The 14,415-nt window shown below is 34.8% G+C and overlaps 1 long non-coding RNA gene across 1 annotated transcript; it reads right to left on the minus strand.

Moving 5' to 3' along the window:
- Nucleotides 1–1,745: 1,745 nt before the first annotated feature.
- LOC110022491 lies at nt 1,746–3,810 on the minus strand. Its single transcript, XR_002293788.1, has 3 exons — nt 3,631–3,810; nt 3,483–3,553; nt 1,746–2,222 (listed from the first exon to the last, which is right to left on the minus strand). It is a non-coding gene; the product is annotated as an uncharacterized LOC110022491 (long non-coding RNA).
- Nucleotides 3,811–14,415: the final 10,605 nt, after the last annotated feature.

Here is a 14,415-nt window from a genome sequence, read left to right on the forward strand (position 1 = left end):
TATATATATATATATATATATATATATAATCCGAATAATGCATCTAGACTCTAGTAATATTTTGACAGCTGTATGTAAGGCTGACCTACATTATAATATTAGTCTAGTAATATTTTGACAACTGTATGTAAGGCTGGCCTACATTATAATATTATTTTTGTAGGAAAAAAAAGCTCTTTTGGCTGTGGCCCAACCCGAAAAAATTAAGGAAAAAACAATTTCTAAAATATTTCTAAAACATGTTCAAATACTCGCACCCTACCTCATTACCATTTCTACCTTGGGTTCTCTTCCTCGTTGCACAGTCCTCATCATTTCTTCCTAGCATTTTAGGGTTTCATTTAGGACATACTGTTACATATTGAAGAGAGGAGGGCTACAATAAATCGACAAATTTATTTTGAAGATGAAGAGTTCTCAAAATGATGACAAGAATAAAATGGAGGTGATTTTTGAAATCATTTACATTGTTTATTTTTTACTCTTGCTCTTCCGTAGTTTAAAAAAATTTTATTTTGATATTACAAACTTTAATTTCTCTCTTACAATAATATCAATACAATACTAGTAGACACCACCACTTTTTTAAATAGTAAATGCCAACAACATGTTATTTGGTGCACTTGTGATTAAAAACTCTAAATCATCTCCATCTCATAACCATGACAAGTGCAGAACCTAATACCACATGAACACCACATATATATCACCCCAATACCACCTCATATCATCCCAACAATATCTTCTCCTAAAAATCAACAAATCATCTCAATATCACATCAATACCACCCAAATACCACATAAAAAAATAACTAATGCCACTCCAATGGTATCTCGGCACAAAACCCCCAATACCACCCCAACACCACCCCAAGAGTATCCCGACACAAAATTGACGTGTCAAAACTTACCGCGAAGTAAGATGGTCACACAACGCAAGTATATATGTCAAGTAATAATGTGGTTAAAGAGTACCACTTATCAATCCCACAGGGAAGCTTGTTAAGAATCATTCTGAAAAGGCAAAAGCTCTAGTTTATTAAATATGTTAACCTAGTTTGGCAAATTCAGAAAGCAAGGAAAGAAAATTCCAAGTCTAACAAATTTTGAAGAAAGCAAAACATAAGAAAATGTGGATCAAATTCTGTTGGTGTTTTTTCAATAGTAATTAGAATCGTGCCTCTGGGATTTAGGTGTGACACTTGACTTGATTTTCATACAAAATTTTCTTTTATGGTGGTTGTCAATCAGGGATATTGAGTTATTTTTAAGCCTATGCTTAGGTCCCAAGAAGATTTGAAATTCCACAAAGATAGCTTCCGCTTATCTTATGGAATTCCCAATAAATTTTGATCCCCTATAATTTGTTGCAAGATCCATAATAAAATATTCCTATTTTATTCAGAATTTTTGGTTAATCTAATCTTTCCTCTACGCTTCTACCAAAGTCATAGATCACGATGGATATTAACGTCCTGACTAGCCAGGTTAGGAGTAAACGAGGGCCGGAAGATTAACCAACAACTCTTAACAATTCAAAGCAAAGAAAATGATACGAGAAAGCCAAAAAAAAAAAAAAATTAAACTAAGAAAATCACCCCAAAAATCATAGAGACATGAAAAATTGTTTAGCTACTCATGGCTCGAGAGAAAAACAAAGAAGATTTCATGAAGATTTCATGGAAATAAAACGCAAGAAATATTTTTATTGCAATAAAAAGTACTTACAACCTTTTGATCTCCTCTCTTATAAGAATAGCCACCAATTTTTCTGAAAACTCTCTCAAATAATACAGACAAAAGAAAGTTTGAAAGAAGAGAAGAATTCTCCCTCTAAACCCTAGCCTCTTATGCAATTCCCTCTCCAAGAAAAGCTCCCTAAATCTTCTCCTTACAATGATTTTCTAGAATGAGTTAAAAATTTTTCCCAAATCCTTTATAACCCCGTAATAAAAATTTTCCAAAACTGAGAAGATGCGGCAACATGACCACGCCTGACCATAGGAGTAATTACACTGTGGGCTCGGGTTGGGTGGCGTGTTCACACCACAGCTAGAAACTCTTTCGCGCGGTCTATTTTGGCACATTGGGCTTGACCAAGCCCAATTTCGGTGTGACCGCACTACTCAAGTGGTGTGGCCATGCCTGATTTAGGTGTGGTTGCACTAGTGCAGATGTTTTCAAAGTCCCTCATTTTCACTCTGATTTTCGTGCTAGTCCTCCTGTAACATGTACAAAGCCATTCCAATCTTCAAAAAGTGTAAAATCATGTATTTGAAGAGGAGAAATGCTGGAACTAAAGAATAAAAAGCATGAAAATTTGATGGATAACAAAAACTCCCAATACCACAACAATACTATCCCAATACCGCCCTAATATCATTTCAATATTACATTAATACCACACCAATACCACCCCAATAATATCTTGTCACAAAATCCCTAATACCTTCTCATTACCACCCCATTACCACATCAATACCACCCTAACACCACCCGAGCACCACCCCAAAAATATCTTTGCACAAATTACCCAATACCACATCAATACCACCTTAATATTTTCTTGCCACAAAACCCCCAATATCACATCAATACCATCATAATGCCACCCCAATACCACACCAATACCACCATAATACCACCCCAATACTACATCAATACAACCTCAATACCACCCCCATACCACCCAAAAATATCTTAGCACAAAACCCCTAATACCATATAGTTACCATCCTAATACCACCGCAATACCACCCAAGTACCATCCAAAGAATTTCTTGGCATAAATGCCCTAATACCATATCAAAACCACCCCAATAGTCTATTGGCAAAAAAACCCCAATACCACATTCATACAGCCATAATACCACCCAGTACCACCCCAAAAATATCTTGGCATAAAACCCCCAATACCTGAGGAAATATTGGCGTGGTATTGGGTTGGCATTGAGGTGGTATTAGGGTGGAGTTGAGGTGATGTTGGGGGTGAATCAATGTATGTGGTATTGGGGGTCAATCAATGCATGTGGTATTGGGGTAGTGCTGGGGTGGTAATGGGGTGGTGTTGGGGATGAATCCGTGCATGTGGTATTGGGATGTTTGTCCCTTAAGGTTAAATTACCTAATTTAAACCTTACCCTAAAATCATGCATCAAATTCTTACTCTGCAAACCAACTTCACGTAATCATAGAATATCAACTAAATTAAAAGGAAATTTTACTCATATATCATTATAATTTCGTACAGTTATTATTATATCTTCACATTGTTTAATTATTAAGACATCACCATATTCTCTTAAACCCTTAAATACCACAACAATTGACTTTGAAGGTGGCAGACACATATACAAAATTTTTTAAAAAATAGGATGATATATAAGCTCAAATTTTATGTTTTAATTTTACAAGCTCAAATTTTAAGCTTACCATTGACAAATAAGCATAACCCATTTCTTCCTAAACCTGAAACCATTTACCTTGAAACTCAATGACTCCTATCTTTGCCTGTTGTTACTTCCATTTTATGTTTCGGCATCTCACAAAAACCCTAAAAAAATGAGTAATGAGTTTACGTGAGTTTGTCGATGTAGAACGACGAAAATAAAAACCGTGGAATCATATTACCTTGGAGATTGAGAGGAGAAACGACGACGCGAGGAGAGAAGGGAGACTCACCAGTAACACAAAGGAGAAACGACAACTCACCGGCTACACATAGAGGAAAAGGCCACTAAGGTGACGCAGAGATGATAAGGCCATGAAGGCGACGTAGAGGAGGAAAGGGTGCCGGGAATGAAATGGAACCCTAGCCCTTTCACATGAAATAAAAATGCAGGTGCAGATTTCGAGTTTTTAAATAGTTGGGGCTCATGCTTGGTTCATTCACTGTCAAAAGTGCATTTTTTTCTTGTAAAAATAATATTATAATGTTGACCATCCTTACAAACATCTGAAAATTTTAATGACATACAGATGCAAAACTACTTCTGGACCCTACACAAAATAATTTCTCATCACAGAGAGGGCACTCCCTAAAATTTTAAAATTATACAAAGGTTCATTTAAATAATTGATATTAGAAAAAAGAATTTCTATATATATATATATATATATTATGTTCCATAACTTGATTAAAATCTTCCCGAAATTAATAAAAAAAATTAATTTTGTATCAAATTTTTATAGGTAAAAAATAATGGAAAACATGTAAGTTTTATATATTTACATTTAAAAATCAAGATAGTGTACTCTGCCGATCGGTTCTTGACGCGAGGGCTCATATTTGCTTAACGATCATTAATCACATGGACCACAACGTGCAAGTCGCTGTAGAGCAAAAGGCAAAAACAGCGACGTTGCATGGAAAATAGGAGAGCGAGAAAATTCGTACACGTAAATGTGTTTGATAATTTGTTGCGTGTGGCTTTCGCTCTTTTGCCCATGATTGGTGCAGCTTTGATTGATTGTTGGACGGATGTGATCAAGGGAATTATAGTGTTTGAATTGAGTTATAATTTTAATTATAAATAAATTAAAATACATTTTCAATTACTTTTTATAATATATATTCACAAAAAAAAAAAAACGAATAAAATTACTTGTTTACAAGATTATAATTTTAGCATAATCTTTAATTGAGACATATAAATCTTCCTTATTAAAATTTATATTGGTTTTTTTTTTCTTATTCATATATATGTGTGTTTTAAAGGTTTGATATTTGAAAAAAGTAGAACATATTTTTGGCAATTTACATTTATAACATAAAATTACTACTTATTTACATCTCTAATACTTAAAAATTTGCTTTTAAATGTATACCACCCAAAATTTTAGTGTCACATTAAGGATATCACTATTTTAAGTTTCAAATATTTTCATGTGTAAGTAAGTGATATGCATATATATATATATATATATGTAAAAAGTAAAATTTGGATATCACTATTTTAAGTTAAATATTAAATATATGCGAATTGAGTGATATGGACGTAAATCTTCCTAGCTAATATGATTTTATTAAGAAAATTAAAACAAAACTATATAATTATGGATAATTGAATAATATTTTAATAGCGAATTTTATTTTGTAATTTTATAAAATAATACACACTTATCACGTCACTCATCTAAAGAGTTCCAAGTTAATTTGAGTACGGGTCTCTTTCGCGTAGCTGTTGATAAGTTGCTAAAAATAATTTGTAGTTCAAACAATTGCAGTGACTATTACAAATTTTTTTTTTTTTGAAAAGCCACAGCTAGAAAGTTGTCACCGCACCTAGCTTGGATCGGTGCGAAAACGTTGATTTCAACGGTTTGAAAAATCAGCTTTTTGAATAAGCTGTCAAAATGCAATTTACCCGAACAATCCTCTATGTGTTTTCAAAATACATCCCACCAAATAAGTTGCCTCAAACGGGCCCCGCATCTCATTGGTGGTGTGAGGGAGGGGTCAAGGTGGTTGATGGGTCCATTGATATAACTTTTCTCAAATTGTTGCTCGATTGAGTATTATATGTCAACCGATTAACTAATGGACAAATATATAAATGGAATTGTTTAGGAGAATTAGTGGTGCTTAATTTAACATAAATATGAGCCCAAACTTACAAATTATAAACAAACACGCATGACTTAAAATAGATGTTAACTCCATTAATTAGTTTTTTTCGGTTTTCACTATTTTATTAATATTGACTAAAACTTTTAATGAAATTAAAATTTTTCAAATTTATTTAAAATATAATATAGGGATATATATATATATATAGCACCAGAAAGATTAATATTTATAAAATCTAACATCCGCGCATGTGATATTTTTGAATTACCGAATGGATGCATTTTTGCATGCCATGGTAAAAAAAATATGGGTTAGGGTTTTATGATGAATTTTTATATTTGAGTTAGAATTTGAAAAATTGATGGGAGCTTGAGTTGTAAATAACTATGTATGTAAATAGCCCAATTATTATAATATATTTAATTAATTAATAATGGTATTCATTTTAAAAATGATTTAAAGCTCTTAAGATCTATATACACGCCCCAAAGGTAAATCACCAACCTAACCAACAACCGAGTCGACAAAATACCAAGTTGACAAGTTGACAAGTCGTAGGTACCGAGTACCAAGTGCCAAGTTTCATGTGGTGCATAAATAAAAACTAAGTCAATAGCATACCAACTCACAATTGGTACTTAGCTTGACATCTCTTATAGATACATGAGGCAACATGACCCAACAATAGGCAAAGAAATAACACAATGTGTGTATATATATATATATATATATATATATATATGTATTTTTTGATGTACTTTTTTTTATTAAGTTCTTTTTAGTCTAATTCAACACTCAAGAACACTTAATATCGATAAATATGGATAAAAAAGTTGAGAGAAAGGATAGAGAGCAAATATCATCTTCTTAATAAGAATTCAATTTCTTACCAAGTCCCTCTTTTTTAATCAACGATAATAAGATTCGGGGCATAATTAATGACAAATTGGAATCCAAAATCTTTCAAATGTGCGATGATATGCATAGAGACATATAAAAGAACACCAAAGATCAAATCAGAAAAAATCCCAATAGAAAAGCTTTAATTAGAAGAAATTTATTTGGACTACCAATTTGTTTGCTTAGTTACCCTGAAAATGACAGAGGAAAATGCCTAATAGTATGAAAATAGAGACTCTTTTATGATTTTTTTTTTGTTAAAATTAACAATGGAACTACTTGCTATATGGAATAAGTTCACTTATGACATTTAAGGAACTCATCTCATTTACACCTTGATGGACCCACTGTTCTCGACAAATTCGTTGAAAGCGAACCAACATTTTTATAAAAACTTGCAGATGAATTATACAATTTTGTTCAAATGACCAACATCAAACTCAAATGGCTTCAAAGTTACTAACTCCATTTGCTCTACATGGATATGTCCCAACAAAGAGTTTGACTTCCCTTTTTACAACAAAATTTAAAATGACTATTCACCAGCAAGTCTAAATGATGACTTATTGTATGCCAATATATCATAAAGTGGAGGTCTATATATAGCACCTATAACTTTTTTTGAATAGATGAGTTACAACGGGGCTAACTACAAGTAAGTCTTAGGTGAACTACATGATAAATAAAGCCAACCAGTAGGCTTAATCAGGGTGCATTTGGGGCAGCGTTCGGGCTGCGACGTAGTGGCTGGCCGCTATATACGACCATTTGGGATGCCGCCTGGGCCGCAATATTCCTTATTTTGATTGTGGGATGTAGATTCGACCCACAACCCGTGTTCGAGGAGTGCGTTTTTACGCATTACCCCTCACTTTTTTACCCGTTCCTTCGGCCCTCGTTGCTCTTATGTTCAACGCCATCCCGAATTGCCCCAGTATCATCTTCCCTTATCCCCAATCACGCGTATTTTAGTCTCTACTGATTTTTTTTGTCTCTAGTATCATCTCCCCTATCCCCTATCTCACGTACAATTCTCTCTGCTAGTTTTTTTTTGTTGTCTCTCGATTGGTTATTGTGGTGTGGGTGGTTCTTTTGTTGGCCGTGGTGTTGGTGTGTTGTATGTGGTTCTTGTGTTGGTTGTAGTTGTGGTGTTGGTGGTTCTTATGGTGTGGGTGATTGTTGTGCAGCTTGTGTATGTTGTGAATGGTGGGTGGTTCTTATGTTGGTCGTAGCCGTGGTGTTTGTGATTTTTGTGTTTTTGACTGTTGAGCAAGCTGTGACAGTAGTGTGGGTGGTTCTTGTGTTGGCTGTAGCTGTTGTGGTGTATTGGTGGTTTTTGTGATGTTGGTTGTTGTCCTGCCTGTGGCTGTGGTGTGTGGTTCTTATGTTAGTTGTAGTCGTGGTGTTGGTGACTTTTGTGGTGTTGGATGTAGTCGTGGTGTTGTTGACTTTTGTGGTGCTGGCTGTTGTGATGGCTGTGACTATGGTGTGAGTGGTTCTTATTTTGGTTGTGATTGTTTTCGTGTGTTGGTGGTTTTTGTGGTGTTGGTTGTTCCTGTGTTATGGTGTGTGGTAGGTGGTTCTTAATTTGGTTGTAGCCTAGGTGTTGGTGGTTTTTGTTTTTATGGATGTTGTGCTGGCTGTGACTGTGGTGTGAGTGGTTCTTGTGTTGGTTGTGGCTGTTATGGTGTGTTGGTGTTCTTTTTGGTGTTGGTTGTTTTATTGCTTGTGGTTGTGGTGTGTGGTGTGTGGTGTGTGGTGTGTGGTGTGTGATGTGTGGTTCTTAAGTTGGTTGTAGCCTAGGTGTTGGTGGTTTTTGTGGTCCTGGATGTTGTGTTGGTTGTGACTGTGGTGTGGGTGGTTCTTGTGTTGGTTGTGGTTGTGGTGTTGTGGAAACTTAGAAAATACAGAGAGTGAAAGTTGAGGATTTTCTTGGTTTGCTTTAGGAAATTTAGAAAATTTTCTATTTTATGCAAATCATGGAGGGTTCATTGACAAAGTTGGTGACTTACTAGGGTGGACACTTGTTGGTTGTCATGTTGTGGGTTGGGGCATTATGAAATCAATATTATCATATTACTAATTGTAATTATAATAGTTTTCTTTAGCATACTTGAAACTCACAATTACGTGAGGTTTTTATATGAATTTTTGTACTGTTATGAAGTGATTTTTTGCTTTTGAAGTATCAAATATATGACTAGAACTGTTCTGTTACAAACAACATTACTAATCAATGGCAAAATAATCATTTGGACAAAAAAATTGTTTTCAAACCGTAGAAAACAAACAGCCAGCCAACTTATATGCATCAGCTTCCCCGTAGTAGCTTTCTAGGGCAGCTAAGCTGCAACAACTTATTGATAAGCTATAACTATCCCAAGTAGACCCTTAGTCTCATGCAGGCTAATTGTACAACTGGGTCAACAAAATATACAAAACTCATCCCACAAAGATGAGCAAGGTATATGCTTCATCACTAATCAATTAAAACTTTTTTTTCATACTCTTATTTTTAATAGTTTTGGGGAAATAAATGTACACCCCAATGAAGCAAGAGAATGGATCAACTATTAAATTAAATAGACGCTGAGCAAACTTGGTGCTGAGTTGATCAACTACCAAGTATCAAGTATTAAGTTTCGAGAGTCGAGTATTAAGTGTTGAGTTTCTCATGCTAAATACTAGATACTGAATTCTAAATGTCATATGCCAAGCGTTGAATTCTAAGTATTGAGTCTCAAGTTTAATTTTAGGGATAATCAACAATTAAGTCAACAACACACCAACTCACAATTCAACATTTATCTCAACATCTTGTATGGTTAAAAGAGGCAACATGAACCAACTACACAAAATGAAAAGACCCTATAAACTTTTGTGTACTTTTATATAAATTTTGTTTTTAAATTATTTTTCAATCACATACAATGCTTAGGGACAACCCATTATCTTTAATTAAGAGTCAAAAGGTTGAAGCAAAACAGAGCCTAAAGATTATCTTCTAAGATACCTCTTTTAATTTTTTTGCTACGCTTTCAATCTCTTCACAAGTCTCTCTATTTTTCTCATGAATAGTAATGTACATAAAAATAAGCCAGCGTTGATCTCGAGCATATCTAAAATGGTCTACGAAAAGAGAGTACGACAAAGGAGGGTTCACTAACAGAAGATCAGAAGGCCCACTTATCCTATCAGATCCATCTGTCTGAGCCAAAGCAAGCAAGGTTAAAGTTGTATGAGTCACGAAGGCGACCAAATCCAAGACATTCGGTCAGAAAAAGACAAATAGGTATCCAAGCCAACCAAATACAATAAACTTGATTAAAGGCAGCAACCTACCAATCAATAGATCCGATCTGAGGAAAGATGTAGTTTCGCAATATCACCAAGCATTCTACGGACTCCCTATAGGCTCCTCATTAGGGATAAGGAATTAACAATATAACAAAAAATCTTATAATCATCCTCTAGGCTCTCCTCATTGAAGAGAGAGCAACATATTAGGTTACGGTGATTCATCATTTGCTCGATAGTCCAACATCACTTTGCTAATAGGAGATTCTCATGGAGGAACGAGGGTTGACAACCAAACTAAATCAGTTAATCACGGAATAAGTTTAGCCAACTAAACTAGTCATGACGACCCAACACAAATCAAGCTCGGTCGGCTAACGACACTGGCTAAGCACTTCTGAGCTGAATCCCTTTAATCTCAGTCGATCAAATCAGAGAGCAATCAAGCAATAGAAACATATATGCAAAATACCTAGAATATCATGTATAACCCATATGAAAGCAGGGGCAAAAATATAACTTCATCATATTTTACTCTCAATAATAAGTGAGATCATTTTATGAATCAGAGATGATATACATGATGTATTATTGTTCACTTTTGTTCACTCCTCTATTTGTCACACTTTCACTCATTCCATACGCTCTATTCCTTGGGTGTGATTCATGAGCAAATCAAGATTTAACATTCTAAAAGATAAGTTGTGCGTGGATCATGCCACATACAAGAAGAGGAACAAATCATAGAGAAGCAACTCACAACAGAGATATTGGTAGTATGGAGTGCACAAGAGAGTTCATGAAGTAGTTGATCTAGGAACTGAAGAAGCAAATGTTTGATGCCTTCCACGAGGCACGCTCCGGGAAGAGAGTAACATCCCTGAGAGGAAGGGTCAGTGCCTAATGACCGAAGAGCCCCCTAGCCCAATAAAGAGAAGGAGAACCACAATACTTTGGTAGTGTTTGTTCCCCACTAATTAAATAACAAAATTTTGGGTGTACCGAGGTGCCACAACATCCATAAAATTCATTCTCTTAGTAAATCTCTAATGGCAAGCCCTTAGAGAGGTTCAAAATCCCAATATTGGAGTCTTATAGGGGCAAGATTGATTCGACCTACCACATAACCTCATTTGAGTCGATTGTGTGTCTATTGTAGATCACTGACACATTGAGATGTTGTTTATTCTTTAGCACATTGAGAAACTCAACCCTCAGGTGATTCAAAATTTTGCTAATGAGATTGATTTTTTCATTCGTTAACTCAAGTGAATGTTTGTTGCGCAGTTTGAAAGCACCTAAAAGTTTTAGAAGTCATTATTTAGTTGTTGTACTTACAACAGTTGACCACAAAGTCCTTGGTTAAAAGCTGCAATAATTTTAGTTTGCCAAAGAGGTCGTAGTTGGGGACTGTAATAGTGTTAGTTGGCCAGAAAATCTGCAGTTAAAATCTATAACAACAGTTGGTCATATCGATCATAGTTTCATATCGATTGTAGTTAGTGACTACAATATTTTCAATTAGTCACATAGGCTAGAGTTGGTGACTGCAATGCTTCAGTTGGCCGGAAATGCCTAATTGGAAGTTGTAAAAGTAGTAGTTGCCCACATAAGCAATAGTTGATGACTGTAATACCATCAGTTGGCCACATATACTTTAGTTGGTGACTGCAATAAACATACTTTGAATTTATAGTAGTAGTTAGCTAATAGGCCATAGTTTGTGACTGCAGTAGCTTTAGTTGACCAAAGAGGTCATAGTTGGAAGCTCATCAATAGTATTTGGCCACATAGGTCATAAATTGTAACTACAATATTGTTAGTTGGTCACAAAGGCCTTAATTGGTTACTAGACCCCTTCTCTTAGAATGAGTTTATAGTTTTACACTGAACATTGCATTTGTCGGTATACAACATAAAGAATGATATTAGTTTTAAGAACATCGTCGTATTCTGGCTACAAAGGTTGCAAGCAGCGATCGTCAGTGGCCGGTAGTCGATGAAGAACTATAGTTATGACTGGCGACAGTCGACTGTGGTTAGTGGCCATGGAGGCTGGAAGTTATCATCAGGTCTTCAATGTGAGTGCAACCGATGACCAGAGGTTAGCGTTGGCTGTTGGACGTTCGTCAACAACTATAGAGATCAAAATTTATTATCGAGTCTTCAATACAACGTTATACTCTACATCCATATTTGAGATACTACCTTAGCAAGCAGGGGTCATCGATAGCGGCGAGCAAGTGTGGTTAGTGGTGTACGACACCTACTGAGGTGAGAAGTTATCGTTGGGTCTTTAACGTGACATTATACATTATAACTATACTTGTGATATGATGTGAGCAAGCAAGATTCGCTGACAATGACCATCAAGCATTGCCAACAGTGGTCGAGGGCGATAGACCTCGGTGGTCGGTGGCTACGGAGGCTAAAAATTATTGTTGTGCCTTTAATCCAGAACAGGCTTTGGAATTCCTTCTCTTCTCCCTCATCAAATTAAAAGAGAGAGTCTATGTATAAGCTATAGGGGAATAGTATTTTGGTTATTTGACAAATAACTTCCCACCACTTGATCGGACGACCCATATGATCCACCTCGATCATAGTTGCTCTTTTAATGTTGTGAATGCCTTAATGACCTCAAAATTAAGCCATCTTAGGCTTGTTGGATTTCTCTCATTGAGACTCTCGATTTGAATATAAATATGTCAATTTTGGAGTTATTTGATCATTCAACTGACAATCAAAATTCTTCAAAAAATGCTTTAATGACTTGACTGGACTCGAATCGAACTGATTCCAATATCACCTGGTCATTATGTCGAGACTGTCGTATTGATTATAAGCTTATTAAAATTAAGATTCTAGATGATTTTGCATTTGAATTTGGAATATTTATTGTTTAAAGAATATATTAAAATTAGTGCTTGATGATTAAAATTTATTGTTGAAACATCAAAATTTATACGTTGAGTACTTAGTTTTATATTAAATGGACCGTCAATTTGTCTAAAAAGTTTTGGCACAATTAATGTAATATTTCTTTTGCAATTTTTTAATGCTCGTAAGAAATGAGATATTTTTTTTTCGCTTATCATTATTGGTCATATATCTTCTTCTTACACAAAATAAAAAAATTAATATTCTATCAAGCCGACAAAAATAAAAAGAAAATGTAACTCAATTTTAATCCAGTCTAAAAAATGGGCGGAAATTATTTTCTTAATAATTTTCTGTATTTTTTATCTTTCACTTTTTGAAAGGCAAATTAGTAGAGGCTAGGGGTGTAAAGGAGCTAAACACGATCTCAACTTATGTTCGGCTCGTTTATATTTCAAATTTAAAAACTGTGTTAGTTTTCGGCTCGTTTGCTTGGTAAGCCGAATAAGAGTCGTTCACGAACAGAGAGTCTTGACAACCCTAATCACGTAGAGATATGATGTTAAGGATTGAGACAAAATTTAAAGTATCATTTGAATCTAATTTAATAATTTTTGGCTCGTTTGCTTAGTAAGCCGAATAAGAGTCATTGACGAACAGAGAGTCTTGACATCCCTAATCACGTAGAGATATGATGTTAATGATTGAGACAACATTTAAAGCATCATTTGAATCTAATTTAATAATTTTTATTCTATTTTCTTCATTAATATTTTTAATTGATTATAAATCTTTGTAGTTTTATAGTCAATTAAATTTTTTAAAAATACTACTCATCAAAGATATATATATACAATTGATTAGTAATATTTCAAGCCAAACGAGCGGACCACGAACGAACAAATGTTTGTTCATGTTGTTCGTGTTCGACTCGTTAACTTAGTGAACGAGTCGAACACGAGCTTCTTAACGAGCCAAACGTGAGCTGTTCACGAACAATGAACCGTTTTGACAGCCCTACTCGAGGCGAAATGAAAAAAAGAATAATAATAAAATTTTAAAATTACTTTGTTAAAGAGCCGAACGTGAGCTGTTCACGAACAATGAGCCGTTTTGATAGCCCTACTCGAGGCAAAATGAAAAAAAAGAATAATAATAAAATTTTAAAATTACTTTCCGAACCATTCTATTTACTGTCATTTCATTTAACTTGGAGCTTATTGAGGGAGATATTTTCCTGCGACAAGCCAGAATGACGTCATGCCTGCACGAGACTGACACGCGTGCCAAAAAAAAAAAAAAACAAAATTATTTTGTGTGAAACACACGAACCGTCCTGATAAATAGAGAAAGGAGCCATTTACGTATGTTATGACGCATAAAAGCCAATTTCCCCCCTAATCCTTATCTAATTATCAGTCATAGTTAGCAATTATGGATGTTGGAGACTAGAGCCTCTCTTGATGAAATCATGATGGTGATATTTGCTAGCCGATCCAATCAACCTAACCAAATTAGGTATAATTTGTGTGATTTCAGACAATTAGTCCTATCTAACACTTTTGAACCGTAATATATATGAATATGCAATATTTTGGGGGCAGTGTATCCGATGTCTCATGCAAGCGTGGAATCAGGTTTTGTTCAGGGTGAGTAATTGCTCCTTAATATTTATAATATTTCTATATAAATAATAAAATTTATTATTTTTTATATAGTTTAAGCAATTTAGTTTAGTAATTTTTCTCCTCATATATGTTGTTATCCAA

The sequence above is a fragment of the Phalaenopsis equestris genome, unplaced genomic scaffold (genome assembly GCF_001263595.1).
Source record: "Phalaenopsis equestris unplaced genomic scaffold, ASM126359v1 Scaffold000192, whole genome shotgun sequence".
Taxonomy (NCBI): Eukaryota; Viridiplantae; Streptophyta; class Magnoliopsida; order Asparagales; family Orchidaceae; genus Phalaenopsis; species Phalaenopsis equestris.